The following is a 12,002-nucleotide window of genomic DNA, read 5'->3' as shown; positions in this document are numbered from 1 at the left end:
GAAACTGGGAAGGGGCGACGGGATGGATCACTTGATGATTGATTCCCTGTTCTGTTGACTCCCTCTGGGCACCTGGCACTGGCCACTGTGGGCAGACAGGACACTGGGCTAGGTGGACCTTTGGTCTGACCCAGTCTGGCTGTTCTGATGGAATGCCCCAAGCAGCACTATTGCCTGAGCAGGGCTGAGAGTCAGACCTGGCCTGCACTAGGGATTCCTGCTCTCGGAGGCCAGGTGCTGGAATAGCTGCAGCAGCGCAACCTGCTAATATAGACAAGAAAGGCCAGGCTGTGTGCCAGTGCTGGGAATGGGCAAGCTGCTCTCATGCAAGTCAGGGCTGGCAGCAGCTTTGCCTGGGGGGTTGCAGCAAGGCCAAGGGCTGGAACGGGTGAGCCTGTGTGCACGAGGCCTGGGTAGGTGGGATGCTGATTGACCCATGTCCTCTGTGAAGTCACCCAGCCAGCCAGTAATTGCTCACTGGTTTCAGATTCCCTTCCTAGGCGAAAAGCCCAGTCAGCCAGCACTAGCCTTGCTAGCACGGGTTCTTCTGCTGCCCAGGGGCAAAAGAAAGGAGCACAAGAGGGTTTTCTGATGGATACTTCTCTCCGAGCGGAGAGCAAGGAGCCTCATTGTACAGGGCTAGCTTAGAGCAAGCCCCAGAGTGCTGGAGCGATGGCACGCACAGCATCTCCCCTGCTGGTGTAGAGACTGCCCTTCAGTGCAGGAGCTTCTGGAGTATCCCCACGTCTCTCCCCATGCCCAGTGCCAGAATAAATAGAAGTGTTTGCTGGCTTGGCAGCTCCTCCACAAAAGCCGTATTGAACTATTATTCTCTCCATCGGCTGCGAGCACTAAAAGTGGCGCCTCGTGTTCTGCCATCTAATGACCCTTCGCCGTCTCCTACAGATGTTTTCTATGACTTACAGCTACTTTTCCAACAGCCTTGTCCGCAAAAACAAGAGGGGCCACTTTAATTCCAATTAAATACCTCCAGCTAAGCAAACAGTGTGCAGCAGGGACTGGGCACAGCCCAGCCTGCAAGCCCAGCCCACAGAGTCACTGAGTCTAGACTCCAGATGTGATTTCACCAGCCTCCAGTGTCCCATGGAAAAATGACACTCAGCGAGCATAGGAGCAGTCATAAACAGCCCGGGAGATGGGAGAGAAGGGCTGACTGGCACACTGTGGAGGCAGCTGGGAGGATGAACCCTGGCACTAATGCCCTGGCAGGCCAACCCTACTGCACCCAGATGCCAGGCTGCAGACTCACTGGCAGCACCAGGATGGTGGGAGCGAATAGAGGTCTCCCAAGTGGGAGGGTGAAGCCTGGCCCTTGTGCATTGCTGGGGTGTGGCTCCTACTGTGCAAGGCTCAGTGTTGAAAGACTGGCACTTGTGCCCAGGGTATGTAACCTACTGTACTTGGGAGCCGGGTGTGTGAATCCTGGCACCAAGTCAGTCAGTGTTTGGACCCTTCTGCATTTCTGCCCTGCCAAAACAAGGCCTGATTTCTGCCTCCAGCAGCCGAGTGGGGCCCAAATGTCAGACAGGGTGTATGTGGTTCTGGATTTTGTCACGTCTCACCCCCTGGTGTGTTGCATTAAATGCCAGAGCGCTCCCCGGCTCCAGGAGTGCTGCTGAATACTGGCCCCTCTAGATCTCAGCATGCCTCCCTGAACTCCCTGGAACCCCGCTTCCCCAATCCGTTTGGAGCCCTCTGAATAGTTTTTTTTTAATCAGATCCCCACTCCTGTCTTGTTCCCAGGATGCAGACATGAACTTCTTTCAGTGTTCCCACACTGCTGGTCCCAACCACTGCTAGGAAGTGCCGAAACAACTGAACACGGGGAGGAAAAAGAGACAAATTAACAAAAACTGCTTGGGGCCAGTTCAGACTTTACTCCCATCAGTTCTCTCATCCCTATTCTCCCCCCCTCCCCGATTTCCTTTGGAGCTAACGAGGTTAACCCTAGCGCCTTTCCACTCAGCTGCTCTGGGCACAGATTCCATCTGAACATTAATCCCTTATGGTGAACAGCCCAGAGAGGTTAAGGCTTTAATTTGGGCCTTTCCCCTGGTCATTAGCAGTGTTCTCTGAGTAGAAGGGTCAGGCTATTTCATTAGAAGTGGAGGTAGAAGGAAATTAGAGAAAACTACATTCTCCAGTCAATCGTCTGCTCTCCAGCCCGTTCTAATTCCCACGTGAGCAGCTGGCCCTGTGCCTGCGAGCTTGGATCAGGAACTTGGAGGTGAATGTCTAAGGAAGATAAGAAGCTGGTGTCACTAAGGGGCAGAGTTAAGGTTATTTGGGTGATTTTAACTGTGTGCTTCCAGACTGTCAATGGTGGGATTTATTTTCAATTTAACCTTAACTCTGACATTCCTACTTTCTAAAAGTTTTCTGCCCACGACGCTGGCAGTGTAAGTTTTCTTTTTGTTTGGCGTAAACGTGTGACTGAGACGTACTTCAGCCTGAACTCCAGATGAGCCAGGGCAAGGCGCGCTCTGCAGAGCTCCAAAGAGCGAGGAAGCAGCAGGTTCCCTGCGAACTTAGGATCTCCATCTGCGTCACCTCTCTTTGCTCCTCCAGGCTCCAGAACCCAATTCCCAGTCCCTGCCCCAGACCTCTGCAGAACGTAGGCAGTTTGCAGGAATTGTAAGTCCTGTACATACTATATACAAAGCATGTGCAGAGATCCTGGGCCCCAGACTTTAAATCACATATTCTGACAAATCTCGCCCTTGGAACGAGGCATGATATGCAGGAGCAGGGAAGCTAACGGAGGAGCCTGCTCCACTGCAGAATCCAGTAGCCTGGGAAACCTGTAAGAACATTGTTCCACCAGGCACTTGCAGAAGTCCTGGATTCCAGGGTTCTCTGTTCCTTGTGCCTGGAGCCTTTCCCCTCTCTTAACCTCCAGGATCAAAGCAGCTCTGTCCTGGGGGCCGGGGGAGACGCTACCACATGTTGCTTCTGTATGTGTAAAATTCCACCACCTTCCCCTGGCTGGTGGGGCGGCTGGGGCGTGAAGACAGACGCCTGCACAGCTGTGTATGAAGGTTCCTTTAGGGGCACACTCCCCTGCTCCTGCTGCTGCCTGTTTCCCTTACACGGGGGGCTGCAGCCAGGCCTCCTGCATGGGGTGTTGGCTCGACCGTTCTGGCCTGGGCACCAGTTTCAGGAGGGGTGTGGAGGGAGGGGTGATTTCTCAGCTTGCTAGGGCCAGGCTGGCAGAGGGGTTCCAAGAGGGGCCAGCTGGCTTGACTTGGCCTCCATTGAGTTGGGAGGGCACTGAGCCGAGACTGGTTCGAGCTGTTCCACGCTGCCTGGCTTCTGCCTGCCAGCCCAGGCTGAAGGGGAAGAGGGAGGCACTGTAATCAAGTGGCTCCAGTGCAGGGCGTGGGCCTCAGTGGAGACTCTTTCTAGTGTGAATGAATGCGGACAGTGTGTCTCCCACCAGACCCCCTATTACAGCCGATAACACGGGCAGGTTTGTGCTGATCCCATCATCCGGCCTTTGGGGGGCTGGGAGCACAGAGGTGGAGCCGTTCCCTGGTCTTGGGGATGCTGTCGCGCTGTGTTACCTCCCTTGTCCTCGTTTTCCTGTCCCTTTCCCGGATGCTTTAGCACACAGCAACGGAACAAAGCCAGCCTTCTGTTCCCCGCTCAGCAGATACCCACACCAGCTCCTGCGAGCGAGGCCTGCGTGCTACCCAACCTCCTCCCCTCCAGGCGACTGGCCTGACGAGTTCGAGGTGGCTTGGCCTTGAAATTAGGAGCGGAAGGATTGGCCGGGGGGACTTGCCTTCGCCCTTGGAGCAGTGCGAGGCCCTGGCTTGGAACAGATAAGAGATGGGGATGCAGCGCAGAGGAGGGGCAGGGCATTTAGGAAGGAAGCAGAAAGGTCACGGGAAGATTCCTGTTCTCTCGCTGCGTGTGCCAGCATGAGCTGCAGCCCGAGGCGCTGTGAGCGCCCTCCTCTCTGTCTGCCCCTGGTGTGCGTAGCAGCAAACCGGCTGCTTAGTTGTTACAATAACAGAGCTTCCCAGGCTGGGTCGCTCTTCCCCACAAGCCGGCTCCACTCTGGGCAGCTGCTGAGACCACCTTCCTTCTCTCGGCGGGGCCCTCCAGACGGGAAAGCCGTCCTCCAGAGGAGGGAATGTGCGCCACTCCTGCAGGAAATCTCCATTTGTCTTTCAGAATCTGCAGGCATGTTTCCAGGGCCGGGTTTGGAGCAGGGCATGGCAGACAGGAATACACAGTCCCTTAGTCTATCTCCTGCACTGCGACTGCCCCCACCCCACCCGCAGCTCCCTCCATCCCCACCCTCTGCAGGGAGCCTGGCCTTTCAAGGCATGATGGGCTGGATTGGAACCGGGAGCTGGTCCACGGTAGATGACACTATCCCAGAGGGCCTAACCGCCATATAATTACACTAGTGCCAGCCTTGGCCTCTCTAACGAAGACACCCTGCACCAATGCAAAATGGGCCTTGCACTGGTGTGAATTATACACCTACCCGCTGACATCAACCAAAGGTGTCTGCATGGGTGTAGCTACAGGGGTGCAAAAATTCCGGTGGCGATGGGACCTAATGAGGCTTTTTCAGCTCAGTTCCTTTGCCCTCCCTGTGGCCTGGACTCCCCAGAGCCAGACCCCCCAGAACTCTCACCAAGGGTGGGCTCGGGATCGGATCGTGAGTTTCACAGCGGGTCCCATCTCTCCAATGGGCTAAACCAGCGTCACGACTCCAAGCATCACTGGGGACTGGGGGATGGAAGGACCCTGAGCTCAAAGCTGCTGCGTCACCCGCTGCCTGTAGCCGGGATGTTTTTCCCGGCTGGTTGTGCTGCTCAGGGGCAGGTCGGGGACTCACGTGCTCCTGTCTCTGCCTATGCTCCTTGGAGTTAAAACTTTGGACTTCAATGAAGTGGTTGAGCTGGGAGCAGCCTTAGGCCCTGCCCTTCATTATAGCTGTTAGCGCCTGCAGCCTGGGGCCTGCCTAGCCCCCACTTTGCCTACCATCCAAGCCTCCCCAAGTACTTTCCACATGTTAACAGACGTCCCGGGCCTGCCTGTCAGCTGAGCGTTAGCACCTGCCTGGCGTGCATGAGCACCACAGAGCATGGGCAGCTGAAGGGACCTCTCCAGGGTTTCACAGGGAGCCAATTACTGGAGGTGGGACAGAACCCAGGGATCCTGACTCCCAGGCCCTGCTGTAGCCATCAGCCAACACATCCTCTGGTTTCCTCTCCACGTCAGCCGCATCTCTAGATGAACCACGTTCCAAATCCTGTCACTGGATCAATGGGAGCTCTTGCCTCAGGCCCATCAAGTTATAAGATTGTGACAAAGCACATTGGCGGGGCCCGGGGGGCGTGACCTAGCGCTTAGAGCCAGCCGGGCTGTGAGAATCGGTCGTTGTGAAGGGCTTTGGGATGCTCAGAGCAAAGGGCCTGCAGAAATGTGATGAGCGACCACTCAACAGCTCTTAAAACGTTTCGCAGCCCCCCAGCACCAGCTGGCCTGAGTACCTTCGAGAGGCACTTTGGAGGGTGCTCTGCTGTCACCTAGCATTGGCCCAGGCTGGGCATCAGCTGCCCCCGGCCCGCGTCTGCACTAGCATCCCCGCTGCTGGTACCCCACGTGGGAATGCAATGGGAGGAGAACTTCCATGGGAAGGTGAGAACAGACCTGGGGTGTATGTCTCCTGGGGAGGTCGGCTGGCCTGGCTCAAGAGCGGACATGCTGGTGGCAGTGATCTTGGTGAAAAGTGGGTGACCTCCATACCCACTTGCGGGGGTGGGAGGGAATTCCGGGGTTGTTTGCTACAAACCAGTTTCCATCCATTAGCTGTCTGGTGAGAGCGCCAAGGAGCCCCTGTCATGGCCCAGGACCCCGTGTGCTAGGTGCTGTATGAACAGTCCTGCCCCACCCAGCTGGCAGCCTAGGATTGCTCCAGTCTGACACATCCCCGCCAGCATGACCCCGAAGCCCCAGTTGGCCCTGACGATCTCTGTGACCCAAAGAGCCTCCCTCTAGTAATCAGCTGCTGCGGTGGCTGCTGCGTCAGAACCCAGAGTTAATAACACCAGGGCCCGTCTCTCCTCTCCAGCTGTCCCTCATCCCTTCAGCCCTGGAGCTTCTCCCAGGGTTGCTGATTCCAAGCCAGGCTGGGGTGCTTGACTGTGTGCCGAGTCCAGCCCTGCTCGCGCTGCTTTGGGGCGTGATGGATGGCGGCTGCCCGCGCCCTGGTGCAGCTCCTGGTTGAAGCGAAGAAAGGAAACAGGCGCAAACAGCCACAGCCTGACGTCTGCCTGCGCGAGGAGGGGCAGGAAGCTGGGATAAATCCCAGGAAGGGGCGCTTGGCTCCAGCTGGTCTGGGCTGAAGCGGATGGAGCCAGGGGAGGGGAAGCGAATGGGAGGGGGAGGGAATAGAAGGTTTCTCAGGCAGCTCCCAGGCTTTGTCCTTGCTACAGCTGTGCAGCTAGTGAGCTCACGGGCAAAGGGAGCCAACACTGGGTCACATCTGTGTTGGCAAGTAGATGCCTTCCTGGGTCCCTCTTGTTTCACCGTCTGTGACGGGGCTACTTTTCCTCCCACCTGGCAGCAGAGGTGGCCTCAGGATCTTAGAGGCCCCTGGGAAGCCCACCTCCCTGGGGAGCACCTGACAGGCTGGCAAACAGGCCGTGCAATGCACCCACCATCTGCAGCAGAATGGCAGCCACCTCCAGCTGCTCTTGGCAGGTGCGTGAGCAAAGACTGCTGGGAAACTTGCCCGCCAGGAGCATGGAGCAGAGCCAGGAGCCCTGGTGCAAGAGCTCAGGGTGGGGGAGGTTTGTACTGAAGGGGGTGCATAAGACAGGGTGTAACGGAGCAATTCCATCTGCTCATACAATACTGACTCCGTCTGTCTTGATTAAGGGCCCAGTCCTGCTCCCCTTGAAGGCTCCCGGACAGCAGGGTCTAGGGTGACCAGACATCTCGATATTTAGGTGTTTGTCCCGCGTCCCGACCAATCTTCGGTTGGGATGCAATTTGTCCCGATATTTCGTTCCACCGGCAGCACTCGGATTTTTTTTTTTTTGCTCTGCCAGCGGACCCCTCCCCGACATGTCCCAGTATTTTCTCCCTCTCATCTGGTCACCCTAGCAGGATCAGGCCCCAGCCGTTTTGTTTGGATGCTGCCACAGGCTGTGTCTGTCCACACAAATTGTCACTGTCCTCTAGCAAAGCCACCTCTTGGCCAGTCACACACCCTGGGCAGCTGAGGGCAGATTTCGGACTCTGAGCCGTTACTGACACTGTCCCGAGCAGCCAGCTGCCTCCTAACTCCAGCGCCGATGTGCCAGCGGCAGGGACACGGACCCTGACAGCCTAAATCCCAGGCCATTGGCTCCTGTCAAGGACACACACTGATGCTAAAGTTTGGTGCTATTTAGTGCTTTGAGTAGATTTGTTCCATCGTATTCAGCTGATGTTCATGAAGCCTCTAGCCCTGATTGTTCTTCACTGTCCCAGCTGGCCAGCTATTCTGTCTGTCCTTCATTTAATCTTTTCACTGTCAGAACTAGAGTTTTGTGCATTTTGATGCTCCCCTGTGCAATAGCTTTCCTCTAACTCTGCCACTGTCTGAGCTTAGAGACTAACACTTTTATTTGAGTATAAGCTCATGCTCAAATAAAGGTGTTAGTCTCAAGGTGCCACTAGGACTCCTGTTCTTTTTGCGAATGCAGACTAACGTGGCTGCTACTCTGAAAAACGTCTCAACTGTGGCTCAGAGAAGGTGAGAGCTGAGGGACGGGGCTTGAATTGAGAGGATGTTTTCAGGTGATGGGTTAAAACTTTGTCTGTGGTGGAGTTATCTGTATTGCAGAGGGCTGGCTGCGGTGGGAAGGTCTCAGCTTGGAAATACCTTGAGTTCCTGAGACGAGAGTTTGGATCCATGGCCAGGCAGATAACGCAAGTCCTGTCTGATTTACACGGGGCGTATCTTTGGGACAACACTTACAAACAAGGTCCTGTCCACTCGCTTGGGTGTTCAATCTGTGACCTGTCCCAGGAGACAAGGGTTTTGGTTTTGTCGTTTGCTGCCCCACTCCGTTCTTTTCTGTGCACTGTGCTGTGGTGCCCCAGTCAGTTGCGTCCTCCACCCCAGAGCTGTCTGCATGGCAGCAGGGCTGTGTATACAGAACAAGGGAAGAATGTGTTGGTGAAAACTGTATAGCGATGTAAACCGTCATTAGCATAGCATTGGAGATGGGGCCATGGCCGGGGACTTCTCTGCAGCTGGTTTTATGAGTCCAAAGTTTTGTTCTTTTCATATAGGTGTCTGCTGTGAATATCGCTGTGTCCGTGTCTGTACCCATGTGTGTGTGTGTGTGTCACCGCCCATCAGTGCACAACAACGTGTCTTGCCATAAGTCCGTGTATGTGCAGAGGACTATCTGTTGTGCCTGGGATTTTTTGATGGTTGGCGTAACTCTCCCCCAAACCAATGCCATGTGGCCTTTCGATTCAGCCCGCCCCAGCTCGGTGAGTCACAAACCACACTGAGCGTCAGATGGAAGCAGCACGAAGCCCTGGACACAGACACGCTCTGTGCATTCACTCAGCACAGATGCCCTCAGCCAAACAGGTTTTTGGCTAAGCCCACGTGCTCCCCAAACCTGTCCATGCCGACCCTGCTCTCTTCTGTGCCAGGGTAAATCAGGAGTAACCCCCATGCAGGGGAAGGAGGAGCAATGAACAGCGTTTCCCTCGGCTGGGATCCCCTCCCCCGGATCCCCTCCCCTCCCCCGGATCCCAGCCCTAATCTCTTCGAGAGAAAGGAGCAGGGAGGCTCTGGCCTCTTCTGGAGCTCACAAAGGCAGGGTGGCTTCCTAGCTTTGTCATGCTAAGAGAGCCAGTGGAGAGAGACAAACGTGGCCATCTGCATGTGAAGGAGCTGCACATCTGAGCAAAATAAAGTGCCATCTGGAGCAAAGCTGGTTACCGGTCGCCTTCTCCACCCCCACCCTGCTCCCACCTTCCCCCAGCCCTGGCTAAGCAAGGGGCATGAAAGGGAGTGGGGGGGGTGAGAGCAAGGGCTGGTGGAAATTGGGCCGAACGCGGGAGGAGTTACAGCAGGGTGACTCTGGCCCCAGGCCCCAGCTAAATGCCCACCAGAACCGGTGCCCTACGCGAGGTGCTGGAAGGGCCCTGTTGGGTGTGCATGATCCCTGGGGTGTCTGGCTGGGGCCAGCATGTGCAGAGTGCCAGGAGAATGGAGATCCCACACCCTCCCTCGCCTCCTAGCCCCCAGGGCACTGCCCCCCTTTGCTGTTGGCAGCCAGCGATGAGAATTGTTCGTTACTGGTGTCAGGGACGGCATGAGCAGTGCTTGGCCCTCTCCCTGCAGAGAGTACACCCTGGCTGCACTGACAGCTCTGTGACTGGATGCTCTGACCACAGGCCACCCATCTGAGTGCCCCGGACCAGGCAGCAGGAATCGGCCAGAAGGGCAGTGAGTCTCCAATGACCAGGGACTGATTGCTTTGATCTTGCAGTAACTCCATCCCAGCTCTAATGAGTCCCCTGATCCAGCACCCGGAATCCCGTCCATTGCTCTGATGGGTGTGAAGCCACTGACAGCAGCAATTTCACTGCTATGGCTCAGATGCCCTCAGCTGCATGGCTGCTGTTTGCACAGGACATTCCGAAGCACTTTGGTGCCCCGTCTGCAGGGATCACAGTGGCTGGGCAGTTAATCTGCAGGGAGCCAGCAGTGACTCCTCTGAGCCCTGGGCTACCTGTCAACGTCTGTTGGTACAACTCTGTGGCTCGGGGGTGCATCTGAGCGATGGAGTGGTACTGGCCAAGCTCCCAGTGTAGACCGCGCTAAGTCGGTGGGAAAGCTGCTCCTGTCAACACAGCTACGGCTTCCAGGGGAGGTGGATTAACTCCGCCGGCGGGAGGAGCTCTCCTGTAGGCGTAGGTAGTGTCTTCACTAAGTGCTACCAGGGCACAGCAGCTCCGGTGCAGCGCTGTCAGTGGAGACAAGCCGCAGGCGTGGGGTGAGCTCCGGGAGTGTCCAGTGCCTGCGGAGAATGAGGGCTCAGTGATTGCGCTGCAGGTGCAGTGAACCGGGAGTGACTGTGCAGATCCCACTCCGGATGCGATAAATGCAAGTGGATCAGAGTAAATCCATTGGGGCGGCAGAGCTGTATGTGTGACAGCCGGGGTTCTGCACATGACACCAGGTCTTTGCGGGTCAGAGTCCAGTAGGAACAAATGTTTATGTGGACTGTTCCCACCTGGTGCCTTGGCGAACGCTGCCAGGTTCCCCCCCCACCATGTTATAGAGGGACTAAAGCGCTTGCACACGGGGGACCACAAGCTGCCAGAGTGGGGCTCTGGATTTCCACCATGGCAAGGCCAAGGGGATTCTCATCCAGGGATTTGATTTGGCCCATTGTAGAGACAGGGGCCCAGATCCTGGAGCAGATTCTGATCCCCGAGAATGAAGGGGTGTTAGGATGTGCTGGGTTTTAACCTGGGCGCGTCTCTCATTTCAAAAAGCGACAAAGTCCTGTGGCACCTTACAGACTAACAGATGTATTGGAGCATGAGCTTTCGTGGGTGAATCCCCACTTCGTTGGACGCATGGACTCATTTCAACGGCAGCCGCGGGCAAGTCCGTTAACGCTTTAATTGCAGTACCACGTGTGACAGCCCAAGTCATCTCCCCTGTGCTGGTGCAGTGAGGAGGTGCTGGCTGGCGATGAACCGGACTCCAGCCCTGCCTTGTGTGGTCTCATCAGAAACCTTGTTTTGAAGAGCCCAAGTGAATAGCCTATAGTCTGCAGCGCCTTTGATATCCGCGGCTGCTGGGCAACCTTTGCTCTGCTCAAAGAAGCTGGGATCTGCCAGCAATCCTCAGCTTAGCTCTGAGCGAGTGCCATATGGACAGGGATGGTGTTACTGGCCTCCGCTCCTGTTTCCCAGAATTCACATGGTAATGAAGCTATTCGTCTTGCACTCTGACACAGTCCGAGGCTGTCCAAGATGCTGTGCAGGGACCCTGCCGGCCCGGAGCCTTTCACGCCACAGCCACAGCACATTGTCAATGGCCTTCAAACCACCTGTTTGATTTTCCCACCGCCAAGCGTAATGGAGAGAAAAGCAGTTCATGAAACCTCCTCTTCCTAGGCACCACCTTGGATTCCTTCACTCCCTGGCCCCCGGGCTTCCCGGCTGTCTGTCGCAATTGCTGTTGAGCTTGTCTGTTCAGCAGCCCTCTGGAGCTTCCCTTTCCTCCCTCTCTGATTCCTTCCCTCCCCTGGCGCCAAGAGGCGATGGGCTCCTGCTGCTCTGCCCGGCTGGGACTGGGGCTGTCCCTGGAAGTAGCTTCACAACATTCACCCAGCTCCTCCTATCCAGCCTCCTGCACACTCATGCTCTCCCTCTGCTGCCCCCAAAGCATCCACTGTAACCCCGCCACTCGCTGCACTCACCTGGCAGGGAGGGGCCGGGCTGCGTCACTCTTACCAGGGAGTGGTGCCTAGACCAATTCCCTGACATGGAGGAAGGTGGCAGCTTGGGGCCTTTGGTGTGTAATGAGCTGCTTCCAGTATCTGGGGAACCGTGCGGCAGGAACTGCCCTGCCTGCCTGGAGGAGCGCACGGGGTGTGGCCGGGCTGGAGAAGACGCACGGGGAACACTGGGCACTTCCAGGGCCCTGTCCTCCAACCCAGCAGCCAGCCAAGGAGTGGGATCGGGGGGCTGGTGACAGAGCAGAGCCCTGGGACTGTGGCTGTGGTGAGAGGCTGTGGCCCCTGGCCTGGGCGCACGGACCCTCCAGCCATAGGGCAGCTGCAGCCAGGGAAGCCACGTTTCCAGCGGCCTGGCAAGAGGACTCTGCCCTGTGGCCCCCCTCGATCCCTTAGCCTCTCTCCTGGGAAAGGAGAACCATCCAGGCTGGGCTTGTGCCGCAGCCGCGTCTCCCCTAGGCCCCAGAGCTG

The sequence above is a fragment of the Chelonoidis abingdonii genome, chromosome 14, assembly GCF_003597395.2.
Source record: "Chelonoidis abingdonii isolate Lonesome George chromosome 14, CheloAbing_2.0, whole genome shotgun sequence".
Taxonomy (NCBI): domain Eukaryota; kingdom Metazoa; phylum Chordata; order Testudines; family Testudinidae; genus Chelonoidis; species Chelonoidis abingdonii.
The sequence above is the reverse complement of the archived record's forward strand: the minus strand, read 5'-3'. Positions refer to the sequence as shown.